Source organism: Pezoporus occidentalis, unplaced genomic scaffold (genome assembly GCF_034315485.1).
Source record: "Pezoporus occidentalis ecotype Australia unplaced genomic scaffold, CSIRO_AGI_Poc_V1 ctg89, whole genome shotgun sequence".
In the NCBI taxonomy this organism is placed as follows: domain Eukaryota; kingdom Metazoa; phylum Chordata; class Aves; order Psittaciformes; family Psittacidae; genus Pezoporus; species Pezoporus occidentalis.
This window is the reverse complement of record NW_026916253.1, coordinates 1,097,858-1,125,658: the sequence shown is the minus strand read 5'-3', so window position 1 is coordinate 1,125,658 and position 27,801 is coordinate 1,097,858. Positions and strand designations below refer to the sequence as shown.

General features: G+C 43.2%; 1 pseudogene; it reads left to right on the top strand.

Annotated features, from left to right (window-relative positions):
- The first annotated feature begins 5,039 nt into the window (after positions 1–5,039).
- Positions 5,040–5,562, top strand: LOC134156680 (ubiquitin-conjugating enzyme E2 D1-like; annotated as a pseudogene).
- Positions 5,563–27,801: the final 22,239 nt, after the last annotated feature.

Here is a 27,801-nt window from a genome sequence, read left to right as displayed (position 1 = left end):
GCTGCGCCGGCGGGCCGGGAGAGCGCCGGCAGCTCGGTGCTGGCCGCCGTGTGCTGCCTCCTGCCTGCTGCACTCTGGGTAGCCAGCCAGCACGCCCGCCAGCCCGTCCGGCGGCCCGCTGCACCCGCGGGAGGCACCCGGCTGCGAGCCGCGAGAGGCGGGCGCTCCCCACCCCCTGCCCGGCGGCCCCGACGTCTCCCTCCGCCGCAGCGCCGAGCGAGTGGCGGCCACAGTATGCCGAGTGCCACCTCCGGGCACGGGTATCCTCCGTCATGAACTTGTTCAGAGCACAGGCCCACGCCTCGAGCGCAGAACATCGCATCCAGCCTCCCTCCGTAAGGAGGTTTGATCGGCCTACAGTCATAGAATCTTAGAATAGTTACGGTTGGAAAGGACCTTAAGATCATCAAGTTCCAACCCCCCTGCCATGGGCAGGCACTCCTCATACTAAACCATGTCACCCAAGGCTCTGTCCAACCTGGCCTTGAACACCGCCAGAGATGGAGCATTCACAGCTCCCCTGGGCAACCCATTCCAGTGCCTCACCACCGTCACAGTAATGAACTTTTTCCGTATACCCAATCTAAACTTCCCCTGTTTAAGTTTGAACCCATTACCTCCTGTCCCGTCACTACAGTCCCTAATGAAGAGTCCCTCCCCACCATCCCTATAGGCCCCCTTCAGATACGGGAAGGCTGCTATGAGGTCTCCACCCAGCCTCTTCTCCAGTCTGAACAGCCCCAACTTTCTCAGCCTGTCTTCATACAGGAGGTGCTCCAGTCCCCTGATCATCCTTGTGACCCTTCTCTGGACTTGTTCCAATAGTTCCATATTCTTTTTATGTTGAGGACACCAGAACTGCACACAATACTCCAAGTGAGGTCTCACGAGAGCAGAGTAGAGGGGCAGGATCACCTCCTTCGACCTGCTGCTCACGCTCCTTTTGATGCAGCCCAGGATACAGTTGGCTTTCTGGGCTGCGAGCGCACACTGAAGCCGGCTCATGTTCATTTTCTCATCTACCAACACCCTCGAGTCCTTTTCCGCAGGGCTGCTCTGAATCCCTTCTCTGCTCAACCTGTAGCTGTGCCTGGGATTGCTCTCACCCAGGTGTAGGACCTTGCACTTGGCATGGTTAAACTTCATGAGGTTGGCATCAGCCCACCTCACAAGCGTGTCGAGGTCCCTCTGGATGGCATTCCTCCCCTCCAGCGTATCAACCGAACCACACAGCTTGGTGTCATCGGCAAACTTGCTGAGGGCGCACTCGATCCCCCTGTCCATGTCAGCGACGAAGATGTTGAACAAGACCGGTCCCAACACCGATCCCTGAGGGACACCACTCGTTACTGGTCTCCAGCTGGATATCGTTGAGCCATTGACCACAACTCTTTGCGTGCTGCCCTCCAGCCAGTTCTCTATCCACTGAGTGGTCCATCCATCAAATTGATGTCTCTCCAATTTAGAGACAAGGATATCGTGTGGGGCAGTGTCGAAGGCTTTACACATGTCCAGATAGATGACATCAACTGCTCTACCCCTGTCCATCAGTTCTGTAGCCCCATCATAGAAGGCCACCAACTTGGTAAGGCAGGATTTCCCCTTAGTGAAGCCATGCTGGCTGTCACCAAGCACCTTGTTGTTTTTCATGTGCCTTAGCATGCCCTCCAGGAGAATCTGCTCCAAGATTTTGCCAGGCACAGAGGTGAGACTGACTGTTCCCTGGGTCATCTATTTTCCCCTTCTTGAAAATGGGGGTTATATTTCCCTTTTTCCAGTCTTCGGGAACTTCACCTGACTGCCATGCTTTTTCAGATATGATGGAGACATATATGATGGACAGTCATAGAATCACAAAATAGTTTGAGTTGGAAGGGACCTTAAAGGTCATCCAGTTCCAACTCCCCTACCACAGGCAGGGACACCTTCCACTAGAGCAGGTAGCTCCAAGCCCCTTCCAATCTGGCCTTGAACACTCCCAGGGATGGGGCAGCCACAGCTTCCCTGGGCACCCTGAGCCAGGGCCTCACCAGCGTCACAGGAAAGAGTTTTTTTTAATATGTAATTGAAGTAGACAGAACTACAGGTCTTTTATAACAGGGAGGTGATGTAGCAATAACTGATCTCAAGAATCACAGGCTGGTTTGTGTTGGATAGGGCCTTAAAGCTTAACCAGTTCCAACCCCCCTGGCACAGGCAGGGACACCTTCCACTAGACCAGGTTGCTCAAATACCTGCTCTGCAGAACCTTTGCTGTCAGGACACCTGACAGTGAATAAAGTGTAGGCTGCAATGACTGGAAGGATTGCAAAATGTACTTAGATGCACTGAAATCATTTAAGGCAACACTAAGGCTTGACTACATGAAATGTTACTGTGTGGGAAGCAAGTGGCATGCAGCCCCTCTAGGACTACCACAGCATAATTTATGTGCAGTAAATTCATTAGCTAGTATTGTCAATGGCATGAGGCACAGCCAAAGTAATGTTCTGGTAACTGAGTGGAGCCATACTTCAACAGCATGCTGGAGCACAGCATCACTGAAGATACTTGACATAGGGCTGACTGGCTGCTTCAATTGCAACACGTGTATTTTACCTTCTACACACGGAACACCACCTTGGGGGATTCAGTTGTGTCTATTGCTGCACCTTTCCCTTGAGTGAGCAGGGAGCTGTGAACACCCAGCATACGTATTTGACAGTGGAGTAGAGGGCCTTACACTGCCTCCATGACAAGGACTGGCAGGCATATCACTAGGTGGAAGTAAAAAGGTGCATCTTCCCTGGATTTACATCGGGGATGGGGTGTACTTCTGCAGAACATTTCCTTTCCATGAGCAGAACTAACCCTGCATACACCATGAAACAACTGTGTTATATACAGGAGACAGTATGTGCTGTGTACTTCAAATCCAGGTTCCCATCCCCCTTAAAGAGCCTCTTAAAGCTCTACAGATGAGGAATTTAGAAACAATTTTCAAAGCATGGTTACTCAAGCTGGAAGTTAGCTTTTAGCCAGACTTTAATACATTTTCCAATATTGCAAATAAAAATTTGCAATTGCAGCTGGGTAGTTTGGTTTATGAAATAACTACATCCATAATCTTCTAAATGCTCATAGTAAATAGCTCTCTTTCAGCCTGCTTAGAACCTCTCCTAAACTTTTCTTCAGTTTACAGGGCTCGCAGAGGAGATACTACAAATACAGGTCATTTTAAAATGCTCTAGTTTGATTCAATTTCACCTCAACTTGATTGGAAGACAAAACAGATGCACAACATGCAGATACATAGAAACATAGAATTGTAGAATGGTTTGGTTGGAATGGGTCTTAAAGATTTATTTATTTATTTATTTTTGTCCTGACACAACAGGAAAGCACTTACCTAACAATAGGAGCCACAAAGTAGGAATTTTCTATCATGAGATGCTGATTTCTAAGTCAAATGTAAAGGCATGAGATTGTTACTTGCCTGTTTTAAAGACTTTGCCATTTCCCATGCCACTAGTACACCATTTAGTCACTAAATGTATTGCGTTGAAGACTTCTGACAGTTGGCCAAAGTAAGAGGCTGCATCATTATGAGAGTAATGACTGTGTGTTTGGTTGTACTGAGGGTAGTATGGGATAGTTTACTGTATCCTTTTATACAGTTTGTTTTTCATCTGCCAATAAAAGAATATTCTAATAGTAACAAACAGATGGGACACAGCACTTGCCAAAAAGGAACACAAAGCCTGTCTCTGGGTTACATTCTTCTGCACTTATAACCTGTACAAAACCATTGTCACCAATGAAATTCTATGAAATATAAAATAAATCAAATTGGAATTTGGCCTTCTGAGTCTAGATTTTTGTTTACTATTTTACTACATTAAATCATTTAGATGGCCTACCAGATGATTTTCATAAAACCTTAGGAAAACGCTGGGAGAACTCTAATTAAGTGAAGGAAAGGCAAATAAGCAAAGCTTACATGCTCCCCTCCAAGCGGATGGCTTACCAGTCAGCAGATATGCCTGTGCTGTAGCTGAAGATGTGTCTGCTGGCAGGTCTCCTACCAGAACCCAAGCTAACTAGCTTTTGAGAATGAGAAATCAGTGCGTATTTTTGGCTTTAGTATAAACAGGTCAGCCCTTCCTGTGAGAGCAGAGGATTAGAAGCAAAGTTTTGGAGAAGTCAAGTTAAGTTTGCAGCAGAGAATCTCACACCAGGGCCCTGGCTCAAAGACATTCTTCTTTGGCAAAGAAGTCTGTGCCTTCTCCCATACTCCTTAAATGTCGTTCACCATTCCGCAAAGAGGGCAGGCACAAGGGAAGAGGAAAACAAGAAGATGACAAAAAGAGGAGACCAATGTGGGAAAATACCTCAGGTGGTCATTCTGCTGAGAAAAACAGAGGTAAAAACATGACACCTGTTTTGCAAGACCAGAAACTTTAGTCTGAAAATATGGATTGCAACATAAAATCATGGATGAGGAGAAGAGGATTAAGAACCAGGTCATCCTTGGAGCTGACATGTGTGCACATACGTGCAGAGCTACACCAAGAACAAGAGTTGCGTTTGGACTGCCTGGAGAACGAGTACTGAGGAAAACTGACAGGAGCTCATCGTTATCAAGTCGGAAAATAAGGTACCCTGAGACAGGCCTCCTGCAAGAGGAGTGCGTCTTCGGAAAACAAGGTATGACCTGTGAAGACCAGCTCTGTTACCAGCACATGGAGACAGTCTCATAATGTGAGCAGTGAATGAACTTCCCTAGTGGACAGCAGACTCCCTGATCTGCTTCAGGAAAATTTCAAAAACAGTCTTCTGGCATGAAATGGGCTTGCTGGAACTTCTTCATGCTGGAACTTGCAACTTTTCTTGAATCTGACTCTGAATTAACTGTTTTCAGTGTTGGGTTGAGTTTCTTTTACCTCAACTGTTACAATATGGTAGTACATCACTATACTCTATACACTCACCCCTGCCACATGTGCAGGTGCCGTTACCTGACCACACTCCCTAGTGCTACTGCTGTGCCCCATGCTCCCATGGTGCTGAAGAGGATATAGAAAGAACTAAGTGATCTTCAGTGAGACCCACCATCCCACTGTTCTGCCAGACCTGTTGGTGATGACTTGTTTCACTGGCAAGCAACAATTATGAGACTATAATTACAGTGCATATCAAGGGGAGTATTTTTTCTTACAGTACATTTTCTAACAGGCTGTCCTTTCAAAACACCAAAGATTGCTTTTACAACAAAAATATACCACACCCAAACATAAACAGTAATGGGAATATTTGTCTCGATATCCTGAGATCACAGTGGTCACCAACTCTGACTGTATCTAAAGTTCTATTGTTCATATGCTCCTTACTTTGTGATCCTAATCCAGATGATCCTTTAGTACCAGATATTGCACAGATCTACAAGTCAGACAAGGAAAAATGCAACAGACATGCAAAAGAGTGGACTCAGAAATACGCAATGTAAGCTTCTGAAGACTTTTTCATACACCAGAGTACTGTAAATTCTAGTTTTTTTTCAAAACTAGAAGGAAATGGAGGACAGTTTAATGTTTCAATATATCATGATGTGCCTTGAATTTTTTTCAACCATGTAAGTGTGTTTCTGGAGCAAGGGAGAACCAACTTCCAAAAATAACCTTATGACTGTGATCAGAATATTTATCCTTTTTGTATGCTTTGCAGAAGACATTTAATATGGTTTTTAAGAGCTGGGCATCTGCATCTTCAGACTTTTGGGAGTTTTTTAGTGTGAGGTGCCCCTCCCCATGGCAGGGGGGTTGGAACTAGATGATATTAAGGTCCTTTCCAACCCCAGCTGTTCTATGTTTCTATGATTCTATGATCACTGTGGTTGTAGACAGCCTGCCTTCTGCAGTGGGTGACTACACGACTTGAATCAAGACATAGCACTAATCATAATGGACAGTTTAAGAAAGATATTGCTGCATTTAGAACAAAAACCCCAAAACAGTATCCTCATGTTAACTGTAACTGATAATAATAATCTAATAATAATAATAATCAAAATGCCACAAGAACCAGTCCATCTTAGAATTTTACATAATTCTGACTCTAACACCATGCATGCTCATTTTGAACTTTTAAAAAGAATTTAGAGTTGCTGGAGATTAAAAGCCTTTCTCTGTTGCTGTGACCTGCCAGGAGGATAAGTGCTCCAGCAAATATTTAAGAAAAACTGTCTCTGCTCCACCAGCAGTAATTGAATTTTTTCCTATCGAAAAGTTTTATTCTGAACAAGACCACTATTAACTTTTCTAATGAATAGTCTTAAGATTGCAGATATGTCCTTTTGGAACATCCTCTTGCAAAAAAACTATGCCATGACGCTCTGTCCATCAGTAAATCTGGAAGGAGACCCAGTTCCTCTGGGCTGAGTGGAATGAAGAGGCGTGAATCTGTGCAGTGCTTACAGAACCATGGTGAAAGCCTGCATCTGCTTCAGTCCGATCAGTCTGAAACAGCCAGTATTTTTTGTGTTTGGAGTATGACAATGAAGTCAAACTAGCAGATACCTTTCACTGTCCATAAGAAGAGAGGTTTTTAAATGGCTGTTGGCCTGAAAAGTTGGCAGGTGATACTGACAGTATTAGCATGTTTCTCCTTCCCACGTAAGAGACTTCAGGGAGCTTTCTGGTGGCACCATCTGTAGAAATTCTATTTCCTGATCTTAAAAGCATCTGTGTAAAATACATGAGTTTTTTGGAAAACAAGATATAGCCAACTATTAGTGTGAATGATGCTTTAGTTTTACTATGTGTTTGCTAATAAGTTATTTTTATGCTACTATCATGCAAGAAAGCTCCAGACCCCTGGCAGCAACACAGCTGACTGTATCCTAGCTTTTATACCATGACCACTGTCCTGGTTTGCTTAATACATAAAACTTGGATGCTTTATTTGTAATGCTTTGTAGTTGCTTCTGCCATCTTTGATTAGTATCACCTGGAAACCCCAGCTTTTGCTACATGTAGTCACACCCAAGAGGAAAGCCGGGCTCAGAAAAGATTAGTGTCACTTTGCTTTTTCCCCTCATCTTTTCTCTGTAAAGGAGGAGAGCTTTCTGATCATGGCAGGGTATCAGTAAAGATATCCTCAGTAGCTGAATACCTTAAGGGCCTCAATCTCCTTTCATATGTCCCAGAATTAAAGCTGGTATAAGTCTGTTGACTTCTGTGGTGATTTATACCTGCATTAGTGGTAGGAGAATCAAGTGCTGAGGTTTTTATGGAGGGTACTATGAAATTTGTTCTTTTTAGCTTGTTAAACAGACAGTAACAAATTCACACATCTGCTAAAGAGAAGACTGTGACCTTAAGGATGTCTTTCTCCCAAACCATTTACTCCTGTACTCATTTGCTAAGGTGATGATGAGAGTCTTACATAGCAGAGATTTATAAGGGAAAGAGAAGTCCTTATACAGACTAAGGGAGAAGGTTTAGAGGTCTTCCCCACTGCAAATGTGCAGCTACTTTTCTAGTGTTTGGACACACAGTCTCTTCACTGTAGGAACCAGCAACATGCACACACAGTCTGCACAAAAAAGCCAAAGCTGGTAGCACATAAAATTTGTATGAATGTTTGCATTTCACTTTCACAAGCTAATTTGGACTGTTGGTTCTTGGGCTGTTGGACTTTGGCCCAGGACACTGTGTTTAATACAGGTCATGTATCAGGTCCAGGCATAAGCCACCTAGGTCAGACCCATGAAGAATTCTCAGCCAGAAGCGGCCTTGTTAAGTACTCTGTAATTTGGTGTGGTTTTCTGCTAATTATTGATAAAGAGGACATTATATGCAAGTATTTTTTTTGCTGTTGCCAGAGAGAGCCCATTTGACACTGTTAAACTCTCAGAAAGCAGTTCTTTTGGTTTCCAGTTTGAAGGCCCAAAAGGAGGTGTGCCTGCTAATTGGATATTTCACATTGTCATGTTTAGAGGTGATAAAGTGACATTTCTCCTGAATATGTGAATTCCTTTCCTGATGCTGCAGCAAGCCAGAGTGGCAGCCTGAAATTGCTTCCCAAACTTTTTATCTCTGTTTCTGGGGCTGAAGTAAAGCTTGTAACTACAAAGGCTGGGGTTATCATTATTTTCAATTAATAACTTTGTCTATCCTTTGAATTGTAACTTCTTATTCACTTCAGGGAACCATTTACATATATTTACATCTACTTATTTATACACTTTAACAAATGTACTCATATGAAAACAGGGCATTTCCCTGACAAGCTTAAACCTGTTTCCCTATCATCCAACTTACCTTTCATTTCACGTTTTGTTTTCTTTCTTGACATTTATTCCATCCTAAAGGACTGCATTTTATTGCTAAAATCATCTCTGGTTTCCTGATATCGTACCAGTATTGTTTAATTCTTCTCCGTACAATTCCAAATTATGTTGAGCATTACATTATTTAAGAAAACAACTGGGATAGGACTACGATAAACTGAAGGAAGCCAGAAACCACTCTGCTTCTACAAAACTGAATGATATTGCAATTCACTCCTGCATGCCCTTTCTTAAGCATGTAGTCCCCATTACTGAGATGGTCCTCATGGCTTCAGTGGAAACATTTACATTATCATGGACTCTCCTCAAGGGAGAAGAATTCAGATGACTTCTTTAAGAGAGTTTCTCTGGAGGCTCTAGGCTGAGCAGACTCATAGTACAATTTGAACTCTTTTTTGCATCACCAGATCAAATCTGGCCTCGCTAATAGTGAGAAATTGTTACCATCTGAATCCTAATCCATGGCATATGTAATCAGGGCTGGGTGGTCTCATTATAACTTCTAGGAGAGCAAACCTCATCTCATAAACCACCACTGCAGGTGGCACTTAAAATGGAGGTCTCCAGGCTCAGTGGTGTTAATCCTGCTCTTTTTACTGCTGCTGAATTCACACAGCATCTTTAGCAAAGGAAACAAAGCAAAGTCAGTTAGCTTTGTATTTTCTGACCCCTGAAGATTTCCACTAGATGTTTGTCATCATTACTTAGAGGAAGGAAAAAATGAAAAAAGATTTTTTAAGTGCATATTGTGTGGAATGTTGTAAACTACAATTATTAGAGCAAACTTGAGTGAGGAGAACCCAGAGAGGAGAATGCTTTAAAAGATGCCATCTGTGATTTCAGGACACATGTACAAATAGATCCAATTTTATACAAAACAAGAATTTAGGATTGATTAGGCTCCTATGTGGAAGAAATAGGTTTTTCCATATCCTTTGACATATCAAATGTAACTGATCTAGTTGACTAAGTTTTGAAGATATTCAAACTATTTTAATCAACCTAAACTGGTCACTGTCCTAGATTCAGCACTAGCAGTCATTTTTCTCAGTAGCTGGTGGATATCAGTTTACAAGATGAACCTTAATCTTCATCTGTTTACATGGATTTATTGTATTACACTGGGAGGAAAGTACTGCCTGGCCATCTTACCTTGTTCCTGTTTCGCAGTACTATGCGAACCTGGTATTGTGAACCACTGCTACAGCAACAGCTAGCAACATACTTGAGCAGGCATCTCCATGGTTTAAAATCTTCATGGAAGATTATAGCTAGCCCAAAGACAAGCCCAACCAACAGCAAAAACATCGTTGCCCATGGCGGCACAACTAGACAGCCAGCACTTCTAAGCACCTGCTCAACAAGGGTTTTAATCAGTGTTGGTAGCTCAATGGAGGGCAGGTGCAGCAGCATTTACCATTCTCAGAAAGCAAAGTAGGCATGGCATGAAGAACCACCAGCTCTGGAGCAGACACATTTGCTCTTGGCTAAAAAACACGTTTTTGACATGAGGGCTATGATAGGGGAGCTGCTGTTTCCATATAAAAGTGATGGTGGCGAACAGAGGGTACTGGTGTAGTTCAGTGAGGAGCAGATCCTATTTTTATGTTTGATTTTGATGTATTTTTTGTTTCCCAAAAGTGTTAAAATTAAGGAGACATGTATTTATATATAATAAAAATAAGTGAGAAAGTGACAGAACAAGGAACTGAAGGCTTTCAATAATATGTTTTGTTTTAAAATTACAAGAGCTCAAATGCACAAAACCTTAAAGGCCTACATCCAACAAAATACTTACATGTATTCTTAATTTTAAGTCTCCCTACAGTCACGCTTTGCTGAATTGAAGCATAATAATGGTAAATTTCTAGGCCAAATTCTGGACTGAAGTCAGTAGATGCAGATGTCTTTAAAAGAAAACAATATGTGTATGTAGAAAGCACATCTCTAGACACGCATGCCTGATCATTGCATCCATGTTCTGAAATTGTCAAATGCATGAACATTTGTTTCCCAAGATTTAAAATATTTGCCTTCTTTAACACAGAGCCACCGAGGTGCTTTGCTCTACCAGCAAAAAAAAAATGGTCTTTGCCCAGAAGACCTTACAAAATTAGACAGATGAATAGCAGGTAAAACAGAGGAAGGAGTGAGAATGGAGGAGAGCTGGAGTGATAGGCTCACACGGTTATTCATTATAGACATATGCACTTTGTGGTTGCCAAGTTATAAGTTTTAAATATAGAAGTTTACTTTTATGTAGAAGTAATAATTATTAACAGAACACAAATCTTCAGGGGCTCTACAGATCATTTTGACAAGCCAGAGTGAATGGGACTTTTGCCACTCATTTCAATAGAGTCAGGGTTTTATTCTGAGTTTCTGCTTTAACCCATATGTCCCCAAAAGAGAGTGTGCACAAGTCTTTATAGTCCCATCAGGTCTGTCCTGACATGTATAGCTTGGAAACTTGGGTGTAAGCATCTGTAGATTCCTTGCTCTTGGATGGAGAATGTATTATTCATCGTACAGCTATAAAGAGCAGCATGCCAAGAAGCAACAAACCCTTCTCCAGCCCTTCTTTATAGCCAAGCCTATTAATTAACCCTGCTATCACTCAGAAGCCAAGTAGGAGACTCCTACAGAAGAGATGCTGCTCCACGATGCCTCAGCTGCAATTCTGCAGCGCTTTTCTGAGACGAAAAGCATGTGGAAACACAGCAGTATAGAACTCCTAGGTAGGAATGGTCTATGCAGATGGCTGTGTTCAGAGCTCCTGCACACCCCAGGAACCATTAATGCTGCATACCTCTGGCTCGCATAAGAAAAGGGATTTAAAACTCTCAGGCAGCAGCTTTCACTATTAACTTTCAGTTTTGAATCAGCTGAGAAGTGGAGGCTTTGAGGAAATCTGGGTCCAATTTTTATTTTTAGGTAAACTGCCAGGGAAATAAATCACACAATGATTTTCAGTGATTTTTATAAGAGAACTGACAACTCACTGTGGTGACTCAGTATTTGCAGAGTAGTCTAAATATTGTGTAAGCACTTTAATTTCAGCCATGACTCAAAGAATTCAAGGTGCCTGGGCTTTGTTCCTTTAGCAGTTCAGAGGTATTCAGCAGGGGGTGGGGCAAGAAGGTAGCAAAGGACAGACTTTGTCGTTCTTGTTCTTAGTTGCTGGCTGGGGTTAAACCATGACAACGCTTTCAAGGAATCATGCAAAGCTACATGGAATTAATATTTTTCTAATATTCCAGAACTTGTACCCCACCTAAAATATGTAAAATTCATTTATTACAGAGACCAACTAATCTTAGTAAAGTCACTGGTAAAGTTTGAGTAGTATGTGGTTTGGTCATGCTCTTGCCCAGTTTCAATGGACCTATTGGGGAGGTATAAAAGCTTTCCAGAAAGATGATAGTAAAATCCTTTGTAGTGCTAGCAAAGAAAAAAAAAACAAACCTTTAGTGGGATTTTGGGTTTGGGTTGGTTTTTTTTTTAATTATTTTTAAACTTATCAAAACAAAAAAAAAAGAACAGCATGTTAAGTTCAAAGAGGAGGCTCTGACACCCCTCTAACCAAGGCTCCATGTGCTCTGAGTAAAGAAAACTGGCATTAGTGTAGTGACTTCAACCTGGCTCCGTGCTGTCTGAAAGGTCCATTCACAGGGAAGTTAATGCGATATCTTGGCCTGAATTACCTCCTTTTTATCACTACCTCGGTGCTATTTAGATATAGATTTTTTTTTTTTAGTTAAATGTACTTGTTAAATTTTAATGTTCTTTTGAAATACTGATGAGTTCAAATACCGCTATATGCTGCTTGCTGGGTCCAGAGAGTCACACAGCGGGAGCAGAGCTGTACTCAAGCCATGCTGAAGTAGTTTAGCTACAGCAGAAGATGATTTTATTTTCAGTACACACATGATGTAATAACCACCCAGCTAATAAGCTTTAACTAGTCAGCAGTGTCCCATTTTATTCTTATAAAATGCTATAGCAAATCTATGCTTGAAGTGGATCTTCCCCCAAATTAGTGTACACTATGATCTCATTTGCTCCCTCCCACCAAAGCAGATCTTCAGTACCTACAGACACTCAGCTCTGCATGAGACTGACCTGCTCTTGTCCAAGGGACTGCACAGGCAGACAGGACAGTCCCTTTTTCAATGACAAGGCTGGAGGCAGCCACCTCTCAGTACACACGTCTGCAGCGCATTTGCAATACTCAGACTTTGGAGAATATTAACTCTTAATGTAGCAATAAGAGCAACCAGATATTATTTGCAAATGAAATACCAAATTCTTTAGCTGCATGTGTTATTTTGTTGGGACAGTGCTTTGTTATGAAACTGAAATGCTAGAAAAATCAAGGAACCAGTAACTTCTTGCACCAAGTATTTGTTGAAGCCCAACTGCAATGGGCAAGGAAGTACAATACATAGGTCTGGAGATGTCAAGGCAAGAAAGGACTATTAGATCAGCTATCCCAATTCACGCAGCAAAAGCTACCAGACAACCAAAATAGACTTTTATTAAGTTTAATTCTTATACTTTGATTAACAGCTTCTAAATAACTAAGGAATATCATTGAGACACATCTGGCAATGGCCTGAATACACCAAGACAGGTAGAACCCATCATGAATCCCAACAGGGGTTTCCGGCTGGTACTTTGAAATGGCTGCTTTATTTCCAATAGCAGCTTTAGTTTTCAGACATCAGTCCTTCTGAATGTTTCCCTGCTAGGTGAGAAAGCTTCCTAATACCCTGCATTTTCTTCCCATGAAGAGAATACTTACACATTATAATTGAGTCACTTCTCAATCTTCTTTTTATAATGAAAGATAGAATAAAACAGCCTGCGGCCTTTAGAGCATAGGCAGGTTTCCAGGAGAGTTTATGAAGGAGCAGAGGAGGTCTTAATTTGACTACTTACAATACAGGATGAGTCATCTCCCTTTTCAAACTTGCCAAAAGCTTTTGATTCCTTCAGGGAAAAGCTCACATTATATACTCACATTAAAAAGCCTGTAAGCATGTGTCAGTTCAGATAGCCTTCGGACTCTCAGCCGGTTTTTGTGGACATGAACACTATTTACGACAAACAATCTGGAATTGCATAGTAGGTGGAAATTTAAACCTTGTCTAAATCTAAAGCTCTAGTGCTATTCCTAACAGCAGCTTTTGTTTCACTGAAGTGTTTTCTTTTCATAGAAGTGGATTTCAACTAATCTAACCCTGATTTGAGAAAAGCCTTTGCAGATCCCAGTGTCATTACAGACTGTTTGCAGGGGCTTGCTGTTGATTGGTGCCAATATGGGCATTGGTGGACAGGGGCTTCTCCCCTGCTCAGAGTCTTCTGGAGGGACTGCCTGGATCTCTGAGATGGAGCTATTTTCTGAACACAAAAGCCATTGTGGTTTGATTGGTAACTAGCACAAGCACCTGCATATGATCTTGTTATTAGCAAGGGAACCACTGTGGAGGAGCAAGTTGCACCCTCGGTGGCACATGCAGCAACCTCTGAGAGCCACGGTCCTCACGCAGAAACCTGCTCCCTACCACAGAGCCTTGTGATGGTTATCCAAATTCAGCTCCTGCTCTTGTTGGTGCCCATTCTGGGCTTCAGCCCTGGAGCTATACCAAACAGCTCCATACAAAAGCCATTCTCCCCCTTTCCCACGGTGCACCTGTGACAGCAGCTCTCTGTACTCATCAGCCAAGACCCATTTCCCCAAAATCTAGCAGAGGAGGGTTCCTGGTTCCACTGTGCTCACAGTCAGTGCGCCCACACATGGCTCAGCCCCATGCAGGGCCATGCAGAAGTGATGTGGCTGAGCCACCCGTAATCATGGCCTGTAGAAGGGAAACGCTGCTTGGCTGCCTGACACCACACAACCACTGGCACCAGCAGCATTGCAAACCCTGACAGGGATTCTCTGTCTGGCTCTAAACCCATACCTATTATTTATGCATACCCCTTTTTAAAATTATAAAATACATGTCCTTAAATCTGAAAGTGCAAAAAGGGGTTATAAATATGCTAAGTCATTCTTTTATGTGACTTGAATAATTATGGAAACTGAAAGAGTTGCAATTCAAAAGGATTTTCAAAACACATCCTCTTTCAAAAGACACCTCAGTAGAAGGTCGTCTGTGACCCCTGCAATGTGTGGGCTTTTCTGATAGAGTAGATAGACCTCAGTAAGATGACAACTGCTCTCTCATAATTACCAAGTAGGAGGCTGAAACAAACTGAAAGCCATTCAAAATATCAATATCAAAGTACACTCAAATGGAATCGGCATAAAGATAAGCATTATTCTTAAATCTCTACAAGATGCTGTATCTGAGCATAAAGGAAGACACTGATTTTTAAGACAGACACAATACATCTGTAATTATTATATACTATGATTATTGTAGCAGCAAATGCAAATCTTGTCAGTGCAGTGTGAGACCAGACTGCTTACATAGACAACTAGTAATGACAATGAAAGCAGGAAAGAAAGCCACAGATACAGGTCCATGGTCCCATATCTAGTAGCCTAGGCAAACCCACCCTCTGTTCTACTAACCATGTGCCCATCAACCTCACATCGGAGCATCATTTGTGTATTCAAACATTATGAGTGCCAGTTCTATAGCTAAGGGAAAGTCCCGTTGTCAGCTGGTGTATCACACTGTCTTTGAAATTACCTGTGCTAGATATTTAGATTAAAAATAGTAAGTATATAATTCATATATAGCACATAAAATTTATATTAAAACACTTAAAACCATATCTACAGTACTTTAGTACCTGACTTGTATATTTATGTGACTATTGTTAGAAGTGACTAATTGGGTTTGATTAGCTTCATCATTAATATTCTGTCCATAATTTAACATGCTTCAATAAAATACCCTAAAGCAGTATAATGATTAGATTTCAGGAATATGTGTTTTGCAATTAAGTTGCTCTTGATTTTGATATGCAGATTAAGAAATGGTGGTCTCATTTAAAAAAAACTGCCCTTATTAACTCAGCAGTATACTCTGAAGATTAGGTAAGAAATCCAAGATTTTCTCTTTGTATATGCTAGTTAAAATGTATTTCAATCAAGCATATGTGGGCAAATCAGATTTGATTAGTTTAAGTTCACAGTCATTCTATCTAAATGAATAATGTGTCACCTAACATTGCAAAAATTTGATTAATAGTTTATCAGTTAATTAAAAATGGGGTTTAATTTTTCTTTTTTAGGAAAATGCAAGGTAGATATTCCTTGTCTTCATCATAAATGCAAATTATTTCAGCTTGAATCTATTGTTCCTTGCTCGCTTCTTAGCCAACTGGCAAGAAAATAAAGCTTTTAAAACCATGTCTTTTAGAGAAGTAGTAAAACTTTGCTTGCTTACACATATGGCTGCCAGTTGTCTACATTAAGAGTGGGATAATCCATGCACATCCTTACTCCTTCCCCAGCCTCTGCAGGGGCTTGCTGGAGAAGACCTTGGACTGTCCCACAACAGGTCCAGGAGGACTCTGCAAGTGAAGAAGCCACATAGGACCCACTGAAGAGTTTATGAGAGCAGAGCTGATCCTTTTAATCCCTGGAATGGTTAGTAAGAACCTCTGAGAGCAGGCATTACCTGCAGTCCTCAGCATCTCCTCTGTTCTCCCTCTTTGCAATGCCATCTGCTTGCAGCCATCAGCCTATCACAAGCCCAGAGGAGCCAGGTGCAGGGTGGTAGACAAAACCCCAAACCAACAGCTCCAGAGAAAGGAACATGATTAGGCAGATTGGGTGTCTGAGCACAGCTGCTGTAGGGTTGCACCTTCTGTGTGTGTATATGTGTGTATTTTATATATGTATATATACCCTCACTAGCAGACATCCATCCTGCTGAGCCAGAAGGGGAAGCAGGATGAAGCTGTTGGTGGTACCCACATTTGTGAAAGCTCTCTATACATGTCTGCTCTGTGTTGCCAGCTGTGCACACGTGTGTGCAGCAGCCTCACCTCTCTCAGGCTGTAAGATCCTGCTTGATACATTTTCCTCTGACAATATCTATGCAGAACAACTTGGGAAGTAAGGGAGGGGGGGATTTCCTCCCTCTAAAAAGCTTAGAAAGCTATTTACAAATATCAACATTAAATAAATGATAGTGATCAAAAATCAAACATGAAAAGTTAAAAACTGGCAAAGTTGAGGTTTTCTTCGAGACCTCATTTACTTGATGCAGCCACATCATATAGTTTTAATTATATTCTCCCACATTACACTTTCTATAGGATTTTACATTATCCAGTGCACAGTATGAATAGCGCTGAATTAGCAAGTGTGGAACACGTACATCTATGCATGACATTAGCCAAGTACACAATTTAAGACACTCAGCAGAGCCTCGTTTAAAAATGCTCTTAAAAGTCCCTATTATTTCCCCTAGGAAAACCAAGAAGACTTTAGTAGGGACCATAGAACAGTTCTCACATGGTAGAAAACAGTCACGGGGTGCCTTTCATGGCTCAGGCTGAGCATGGGACCACTACAAAGCGCAGCCTGTGTGCTCCAGTAAGCATCACCATCAGAGCAGAGGAGACAGGCAGGATGGTGATTACTCTGGTAGCTGTTCAGCAATAACCAAGGAAATTTCTCTGCTTTTCTTCAAGAAGTCTGTCCCTTTATATTTGGATTTTAATATTAAAATCAGTCCAGAATGTTAAAAAATACCTACTCCAAAAATGCTGGCTGAGTTCCTCATGCATCCAAGTTCCTTCATCCTCCCCTCTGGCACTGTCCTCCCAGTGGCTCCTACGCTCTACCTCCAGAGCTTGGGGTACTGAGACCATTCCACCCTTTTTTTTTGTCCACCCAAACATTTCAATCTTCAATCCTTTTCAATCTGTCTGAAAATCAAACCTCTTATTTTAGTCCTTATAATTGACTCTTCTGTTCCCTTGTCACCTATACTTTCTGTACTTTTTATCTTTATTTTTCTGCATAAAGCAGCCTCCCAGAACTGATCAAGAAAACTATTACCCTTTCTCATTTTCTCTATAGCCACTGTTGCTGCCACATCAGGAAGAAATCAGCTACTTAATTACAGCGTATGAGACAGATAAAATGCCAATTTCGCCTCCTATTTATAATGATCACTTAATTCTGCAGGCACCCCACAAAGAGCAGAATCTGCATGCTGGTCCCTCATATTTTCATATTTTTATTAATAATCCAAGCATGAGGGGGGTGAAAGACAGAAAAGATTATATTTGCTGCGATATGGTCCTACACTAGATGTTGTAAGTATAGCACAATAACCCTGTTTGTGAGCAACTAAATGTGTCTATATTAATCATAGAGTCATTTAGGTTGGAAAGGACCTTTAAGATTGAATCCAGCCATTAACCCAGCACTGCCAGGTCAACCACTAAACCATGTCCCCAGGTGCCACATCTACACATCTTTTAAATACCTCCAGGGATGGTGACTCTTAACACATCCCTGGGCAGCCTGTTCCAGTGCTTGACAACCCTTTGGGGGAAGAAATTTTCCCTAATATCTGGCCTAAACCTCCCTGGTGCAATGTGAGGCTATTTCTTGTTCTGTTGCTTGTTATTTGGGGGAAGAGACCAACCCCCATGTTGCTACAACCTTCTTTCAGGCAGCTTCCCAGCCACTCTTCTGCAAGCCTGTATTGTTGCATGCTTTCCTGACATAAGCAGCTCCTTCTGACTTTATAGGCCATGTTCTAATTAAGTAGAAAGCTAAAATGTGAAAGAAGGCCTTATTTGATTATCCATTAGATAAAAATGAAAGAAAACAGTTAACAGTAATTAAACAAAAACCTTCAAGTGCAAGAGGAAATACACAATTACAGTGACATGCTCACAGATTATATTAGATAGAGGGCTATGAGTAATCCTGAGTAATGGATCCATCAAGTAACAGTTCACTTCAGTGGAAGTAAGTAGTACTCAGACTTCTGGAAATCAGGCCCAGAAAGACTAACACCTAGATAACTGTGTCCCTAAGACAGAAACTAATTGGTCATGGATAATAATATAAAATGCTTGCCCTCCACCATTAATATGAGGCTGTATTAATATATCATGGCTTGGTAACATGGTATGACTGGGATCTATATCAAATGATTATGTCAATGGCCCATTAAGCAAATAGTATATTAAACCAGTAGAAGAGCATTGGGTGTTTTCTCCATAAATGGGTATATAACAGCAGGTTTAGGATTTAACTATACTCTCCAATAAATGAAATACCATATAAGCTGCAGGTTAGCAACAAATTTGCTCTACTTCATTGGTCTCTGCATAGAACCAGACATGAGGAGGCATTTTCTAACCTAGGATTTTTGCTGTAGGCAATTAAAATGAAATACTTCTCTATGAAAAGCCTTACAAACATGATCATGTAATTCCCTTCTAAAAGAAATGTTCCATTAACATTTCTGATAGAGGTCATGAATCGTTCATGTTATTTTCAGCATGTCCAGTCCAGTTATCTATAACACTGAGGATATCAAATATGCCTCACCTGCCTTTTTGCCACCTTCAATGTTTGAGTTCAGCTCGCCACAGAAGTTTGGTGATAATGAAAACTCCTGGACAGGAGACTGGGTAGGCTGGAGATAGGACAAGGCTTCCTTTCCAGTAGTATCCCTATGTTGAAAGGCAATTACCCAGATGAAAGAGGTCATTCCTCTTGAAGCCCTGCTTTGAGGACTTCCAAAAGTAAGAACATTTTTAAAATCACAACAAATTCAAGTTTTAATGTGGATATTTATCCATTGAAGAATGTACTGAAATTGCAATGCTTGCATAGGTCACCAAGCCCTATCAGCTGGCATTGGCCATCAGCCATGCCTGGCAAAAACTGGACTGGAACTGGTGTCAAGGTGAGACACCACATAACAATGGGTAGGTTCACCCAAACTCAGCCTCAGGCACAGCAGCAGCTCCAAAGACGCTCTGTCTGCTTGGGTTTTGCTGCACAGCCCCTGCCAGTGACCTAGACTTGCCCAGCTTCTCATTACCCCTTTTGGAAGGACTCTCACAAGCGGCTGGGTCGCTCTGTGCCGCCCCAAACTTTCCAGCCCTCCACACCAATTGCAAGAAAAACTCCTTCCACCTTAGAAAGAAAACACAGGACCATTTTTCAAACAAACAGAAAGAAATTGAAGTTAAATTATCAAAAGCTTTATGCTGTGTGCTGACTCCCCAGCAAAGCACAGGCAGGACTGATGCCTTTCAGTGTCCAGCTAAGTTATAGCAGCAATCGTTTCCCCACCAGCACCCCCCAACCTGCCAATCCTAAATACATCAAGTCACTTTTTTGTGTATCCTTTAACAAACCCGTGTAAATAAAAACAATGTGGTATTGATAGACACTGTTACTCTAGAACAAAGACTTCAAAAACAATATGGGGAGGAGATGCAGAACCCAAGGTTCAGATCAGTTATTATAAACCAAAAGGAATTAAAAAATAAACTACTAAGTCATCTGGTACAAGCCACAGCTGGGGGAACTGGGGCCATATCTCTGCACAAGCTGAGGAGCAGCAGAGCTTTGGGGTGAGCTCCTCTGCATCCCAGGGCTTCCCTGCTGCTTTTACCCTGGTTCAGATGCCCAGCCCTGGGTTTGGGCAGCCTGGGCGCAGGTTTCCCAGTAAGAAACTCATTTCCCTTACTCCTTGCCTCTCCTCTACATCAGGCTGCCTCACCACCACTCCCAGCCTTACAACACTCTCCTAGTGTTCCCAACACAGGTCTCCCCGCCTCCACCCACCACGACTGATGCCCTAAGGCTGGCTTTCCATGCATCCCTGCCTGGAAATCACAGGATTTTTTTCCCAAGCTTGCCTCTGCCAGCATACACAAGTTACTACTGTTCTGGTTCTCACACGTTGAGAACAAATTGCTCCCCCTACATGTGTTTTCTGTTCACCAATACATGGATCTGGTGACAGTAATCCTCTTCATTTTCAAGATAGTTAATGGATTTGGGCTCAGTTTATCTCCACTGTGTGTTCAGCCTCTATGAAGTGAGCATAAAACTGAGTTTCAGACACTTCTTTTCACTGTGCACAGGAGTAAAGTGCTTGAAAAGATGCAAGACAAAAAAAAATCAGTGCAGTGTCTTTCTGCCTCACTCACGCCTGCCAATATCATTTAAAAAAATCAATAGATTGCAATTTGCATTAATTTTAATAAATTTGCATAAACTCAGGCAAATATATTGAAAGCTTTTGTTCCTAACATTTTTAAAGTTACGCTGGAGCAAAATGCTTGGAGAGCTTGGAGAGCTCTTGCAAACGGTTGCCTGAGGGGTTGGTAGGTTCTCAGTCTCAGACTTTGCAAGTAGCCTGTATTGTTTCACTCCCACGTTTTGGAGCCCAGCATTAGGTACCCAAGGTTCTGATCAGCCTTGTACTACCTGCAGTGCACACGGAGCAGAGGATAGTTCAGGTATGCACAGAAATGTGGTTTGACATTGGGGGATTTAGACGAATGCATGCTAATCTTTTTTGCCTTTACTAAGCCTCTAGGTCAGATCTGCAAGTCCACCTACTCCAGGCTCCCCCAGAAACCTCAAAGCAAACATTTCTTTTCAAGAAGGCATGTTTCTCATCTCCCAGATCCATAACTGACCAGATATAGAATTTATTGTAAGGCAGCAGGAAAACTTTAAAAAGCATGAGGTTTCCTGGCTCTCAGTTGTGTTCTTCAGCCACAGGTATATTCCCTCAGCTATGGTATAACCTGCTACATAGCAGGAGCATCCCCTGCAGAAGGGTTGTCCTGCTAGTGCTAGGCACCATGCACTTACTGGCATGGACTAGGTAAAACCAAGCAGGCAGGGCAGCGTGGGGTTGACAGGGAAAGCCACAAGCTGCCTATATCCACATCACACATCCCAACATAGGCACACTGCAGCTCGGTGCTTGGGCAGGGCAGGCAGACCATAGCGCCGTCCCCAGTGGGCAGCCTCCACCACAGTGAGTCTGAGCAGAAACATGACTTCTCCAAGGTTTTTAAGACTTTTTGCTCTGCAGAAGTGATGTAGGTGATAGGCAGACATAGCACGGGGCTCTTAAACCTCAGCAGTCAGCCCACTACACAGCAAGCTACAAGGCTAGAGCCCCTACCAAGATTTAAGGGGGAAGGAAAATATTGCTCCTTACAGGCCTAAAACCAGAAATACAAGGGTAAAAATGAAGTGAGTAACCGCTTTTCTGCTAAATGTTTAAAATGTCATTGAGAGAATAAAACCTGAAGCTGGCTGGAATATAAATAACAAAAGTCTCACAAATACACCAAGGCCTTTAACAGCAGATTGACCAAAGAGAAGCAATGTGTTGGGAAAAAATTATTTCAAATCCAGTTCAGAGAAGCTGATCTCTGATGTTCTTCAACTCAGAGCTTAGGATAATTTTTTTTTTTCCTTCTGTAGGAACTTACACAAAAATGACAAAGAAGGAAAAATATATAAAAAGCCAAGAAATAATGACTTTTTAATCTTTGATGATATCTACTCAGAGGGTAACTATCTGTAAGGATTGCAAAATTTAACCTATCATTTTCATAGTGACAACAGAATTTATAGATTAAAGATTTATAGATTTTAAACATTTGGAACGAAACCATCTGGCTCCGCAATAGCCAGCCCCAGAGCTTCAATAGCTACAGCTCTTCTCACTGAAGAAAAGCCAAACCTCAAGTCATCAACAGCATCTGGCTATGATAAAGCCTTGCTACAACACCAGCTATTTGGAGATGCACCACTAAATTAATGGGACACGCCTGAGTTGAACTGCGTGAAGGGGTATGTGGAGACAGGGTAGGTGTCCTCTGGGAAGACTGAATAAAGTATGGACCATGGAAGAGGACAGTTAAAGCTAAGCAGACAGACTGTGTTTTTCAGATCTGCTTTCACAGGGGTCAGTGCTCTCTGGGTGCTTACCAAGCTTCTAGCTGGGGAAAAGGCAACTCTGGAGAGCAGCCAATGGGATTCTACCAATGCAGCACCCAGCTCCACTTATCACAGAACCGTTTGGGTTAGAGGGGATCTTAAAGCTCATCCAGTTCCAACCCCTGCCACAGGCAGGGACACCTCCACTAGAGCAGGTTGCTCCAAGCCCTGTCCAACCTGGCCTTGAACACTGCCAGGGATGGGACAACCACAGCTTCTTTGGGCAACCTGTGCCAGGGCCTCAGCACCCTCATAGGGAAGAACTTCTTTCTGATACCTAATCTGAATCTCCCCTCTGTCGGTTTCCCCCTTGTCCTGTCACTACATGTTCTTGTAAAAAACCCCTCTCCAGGTTCCTTGTCAGTCCCTTTAGGCACTGGAAGCTGCTCTAAGGTCCCCCTGGAGTCTTCTCTTCTCCAGCCTGAGCAAACCCAGCTGTCTCAGCCTGTCAAAGACTTGAGAGTTGCCATGGGAAGACACCTCCCCACTCACTCACCATCCCCATCCTGGGGCTGGAGACACAAATCACCCCATTGCTCAAGTCCTCAGCAGTGGAACAGGATTTCCAGGGCCATGGTGGCCAGACACTTGCTCCCCACCCTGCCGCAAGCCCATCACACCATTTTGAAGTCACTTCTGTTCCTCAGTGATAAGGTAGAAAAAAAAACTTGAGACAAATCTCTGACATTTTATAACTGCATTTGCGCTAACAAATATAGACAACATTTATTGACATCTTAACAACTCCTCCAGGACAACATTTTTTTTTAAATGGAAGAGTAAAGATAAATCTCCCATAGATAATGCAATGAATCTTACACTGACATCCTAACAGCTCTGATTCAATTCTTGAATAGGGAAGAACTCATTAAAAATATCTTCTCCAGTCGCTGCATGGGGCCGAGGGCTCCATCAGCCCAGGCCCAGCGACTCCCACATGCAGCTGTTGGTGCCAGACAGGAACAATTTATGGTTTCATGAATTTGATGAAGTGACATATACACCAGATTAGTGTGTTTGTAAGAACTGTAAAGGTTTCACATACGGATTTTGTGAACTACAAGTTTAATTGGCCCACGATCACTATGACTGCGTATGTAAATTAGATCAGAGCAATTTCCCATGTAAATGACCATAAATTGGGCATGCCAAGCCTGCTGCAGACCCATTGCCACTCTGCCCACAGCCAGCCCCTGAACTCTACACCTGCATCTTGCTGGTGCTACTTTCAGGATCCTGTCTATGCACTAACTGCTTCATGTCATGATCAACATCGCCCGGTACAAAAAGCTTCAGCGATGGGCTAGGGCATGCCAGAGCGATGCATGGCCAAAAACACAGGAGAGGAGAGGAAGAGGCTGCAAAGGGTGAGCCAGCACCTCTCCCCCAAAGAGACTGCTTCTCTCAGCATGTGGAATCCTAACACGGGCTTTGCCAAGGGCTCACCTGCGCTGACGGCTCATCAGCAACTTGGAGCAAACTTTACCCTGAAGTTTTCCTTACAGGCTTGGCTGCCCTTCAGCATGTTCCCAAGTTTTCCAGATTTCAGTGCCTTTCCCACAGGACAGTCTCACCCTCCTGTTCTTTCTTCAAGGCAAGAAATTCCCACAGTTAATGGGAACCCTTAGGTATTGGTGTGGAAATTGAGACTGAGATCTCAAGTTCAAGACAATTCAGTAGATTTGAACCTGAATGGGTGCATTTCCACCCAGAGCCTGGAATTTTGGGGGCCCAGGGGTACACTGCAGGATATCACCTTGCCTTTCTGCAGTGCCCAGCCTCAGTGCTGAGGGTGAGATGCTGCAGCAGCAGCACGCAGGGACACTGCAGAAGAGCACCTGGCTCCAGACACAGCAGCTTCTGCTCCGTTTCCCTAAACATCTCATTTGCACACTGCATTTGTTGTTGTTCTTATTAATGAAGAAAGACTTCAGATCTTCAGCTGTGGACTCAGAGCTCTTCAAAACGATTGAAAGGATAAAAGCCTAATATTAATGAAGAAAAACAGAGCTATGCAAACCTGAGACAACTAATAACCCATGCAGAGCTATAAACTGATGAAGATTTGCTGGTCTCCTGTAAGAACTGAAGCACCAAGAGTTTTCATATAATATGCTCCTAAGGAAGACTCCAGCATTCACTCTATCTGAACAAGATGCTTTAAGCTTAGTTTCCTCAAGACTTTTGTGCCATTTATGGACCATTTCTGCATGTAAAACAGGAAATTAGTGCACTAAAAATGACTTATGCACCCAAATTAGTCTGTTCTCATATCCACAGAATCCCAAAGCAGCTGCATTTAACTCTGACCCAAGTATTCACCTCAGGGGCGAATTACCTAGAGAAGCTTGAGTCTGACAGAAAAGCGTTCACAGCTTTGGGAAGCTTATTTTACATATTCATTAACAACTTCATTTTGTGGGAACAAGAGCATGTCATGCCATGACCCAGCATGGCAGGAGCCATTGCCAAAGCACCAGATCCCCACCGGGCTGCTCCACCCAACTGTTCCCATTATGCCTTTCCACAGTAGGTGAGCCTTACAAATACATTCCCAACTGAAAAGTGAACCCAGTGTGCCCAACCTCAATAAGCTACACACACAGCTGTGCCACGCTTCCCATGCCTTACTGCTGCTGGGCTGCAAGTCTCACCCAGGAAAAGGCACACAATTCTTGGGATCCAATCTCTTTCCACATTTTCCTGTGCCTGAAGGGCACGTGAGCCATGTTATACACCACGCTCCGGAACTGTGGGACCTTTCCCCACCCATTTTCTGCGCATTTTCCAGAAACGTAGATATTCTCCCAGCTTCAGCAAGGAGGCACCACTCATAACTTCCCTGTAGGTGTTCCTCAGGCTCTGGAGGTCTGTTAGCCTCAGGGAGGTCACAAGCAAGAGCCAAAATAGGAATTTACTTCTTCTGCTCTCTTCAACTCTAGTGCAATTTCCTCTATTTACATCTGCAAGCTAGAGTCAGCAAAAATATCCTGCACAGACCAACTCCACAAGTACATAATAAATAAATAATAACAATAACAGTTTGTGTTAATATAGCAACTCTAATCCAATTATCTGAAAGCTTTTTGCAAATACTAATTAATTAAGTCTTGCAACACCCCTGTGACATAGGTTGTTATTATTATCCCCATTTTACACATGATAAAAAGAGGAGCCACCAGAACACTGCTTCCCTCAAGCGCATGGTTAGCAGCACAGCTGGAGCAAGCCTCGACTGGACAGAGCCCTCAGCCTGCACTCCAGCACCACACATCACATCACTCTGAAAAAGAAGGTTTTGGGGGTAAAAGACTGTCACCCTACAACAGCAGGAGGGTGGGAAACATCCCACCCATGGTAACATGCCACCAGAGCCAGCCCTCACATGCAGCAAGCACCAGGCTCCCTGTTGCTGCTCTCCTGGCCCAGAGGAACCCTGCAGTGCCACACAGAGGGAAGATGAGATCACACCTTACCCCTCCAGCTATTAGAACAGCAAGCACCAAGCAATAACTGTTTGCCTTGGGTCTCCTCCAAGGCAGGGATTGCAAAATAAAGAGGCATAGGGCAAGGGCTCGGCCCCCAAAAGGGCTCATAAGAGCACAGGATTTTTTTATGGGCAGCTTGGGTTTCCTCCAGGTGCTATGAATTTAAGCATCCCCAGAAAAATCTGTAATTTATGGTGGCTGGAGCCATTGACACTCAACTAGGAAATGGCCTATCCCAAAACGGGCAGTGGATAGAGCTGGAGGAATCTGATGCCTCCCAAGGGCTCCAACATCAGCGGTGTCCACAGCAGCCAGGGAGCACCAGCACCAACTGCACAGGCACCGGCACGAATAAGCTGCCTCTTATATGTCTCAGCAGTTTCAATGCTCACGTTATTCATCAGTCCTTTAACAGAGATTCTAACATCAAAAAAGCAAATAACTTTTTAAGTTGCATTTTATGAAAATTAATCATTAAGAAGAAAGTTGGTTTCTGCTCAGTTTCTGTTGAAAGCAGGTTGGGTTACGTTACATATCAGGAAAGTCAAGGCAAATTACCTCTGAAAATTACCCTTTTCTCCTGACAGGGGAGCACATTTGAAGGGCCTTGCATTTGTTACAACTGGTTTGCACCCGCCCTGGTTTTAATTAACTGCTATTTGGAAGAGCTGGTGCAGCTCCCTGGACCAACCATCCAAGTCAAGGGCACTTCGGGCAGGAGCATGGATGAAGCCATTCCTCACCTCGTTTCAGTGTACCCCAACACCAATGAAACCATGCGGAAAAGGAAGTACTTGATGTTCCAGTTGTACTTTTTCGGGAACATGCTATGTTTTCACCCAGAAGAGTGTTGCTGTCAAACCCATCCCCGCTGCACACTGAGCTGTAGGCTGCTTGGTAGTAACGGGGGGATCCACCCTTTCATTTGCAATGAAATCCATCCTCCTCATTTTTTAACATCCAAGTAATAAAATTCACACAGCTAAATGAAAGATGTTGTTAATTATTTTATGGACTCGTTGCCAATTCATTCTCTCCCGTGTTATACTGAGGTCAGTGAAGTGCTGCAGCACATCCCCTGCTTCCCCAGCAGCACCGCGCAGGCAACACAGAGAATGGGCAAGAAGGTGTATTGGTTTAAGTCAAACATGATAAGGTGTGTTTGCCAGTTGATTACTAAACCTAAGAGTGATCAAACGGCTCCAGTGGAGGAGAACTGGGTACAGCAGCTCATAGCAAGTGCTGTGGCTAATTCCAGACCAAAGGGGAAGCAGGATAAGAGGAAATTTACGAGTAAGCTCTTGAAGTAATGACATGAAAGTAATGCTGATTGGCCTCATTTACAGCAGTTCAAAAGCTGATCAGCATCGCTGAAGTAGTGAAAGATCAACTGACAATCATTTCTGCGGTGAGGAGCAGGGCTAACCTGCAGAACACAGCACGGGGGGGGGGGGGGGGGGGGGGCACAGGGGCACAGTGCTGCTCACCCCATGTGCCCTGCAGCATGGCCCGGACATCCCGCTAGCCCTGCTGGGGCACCAGCCCAGGTCCCTTAGGATACGGGGTGCACAGTGCCAAGAGAGGACCAGAGCAGCTCACCGCTTCAGGGGGTTTTGCCTGTGTAAAATGGGGGGACAAAGCGGGACAGTGGGTCAGCGCCAGGAGATACCTGCCAGGAGATGAGCACAGTGCATGGAATGCAGTGTCCTGTGCAAAAACTGGGTTGTGCCCAGCCAGGCTTCACAGGGTCAGGACATTGGCCAAGGTCCCACCAAATGTTCACCTTGTCCATGGAGCTCATGGGGCCACCCAGCACATGTCCTTCCTGGTCACCCATCAGTCAAGGAGCTGTTAACCAACAAATCAGACTGAATCTCAGCAGATATTCTATTACACCAGAGCCTATTTTTAGGATTAAGGACATTTCTCTCCAATGGTTCATAGTGTGCTCACCCAGAAATGGGGCAGGGACAAAGAGAGGCACGTTTGTGACTAATACACCTTCA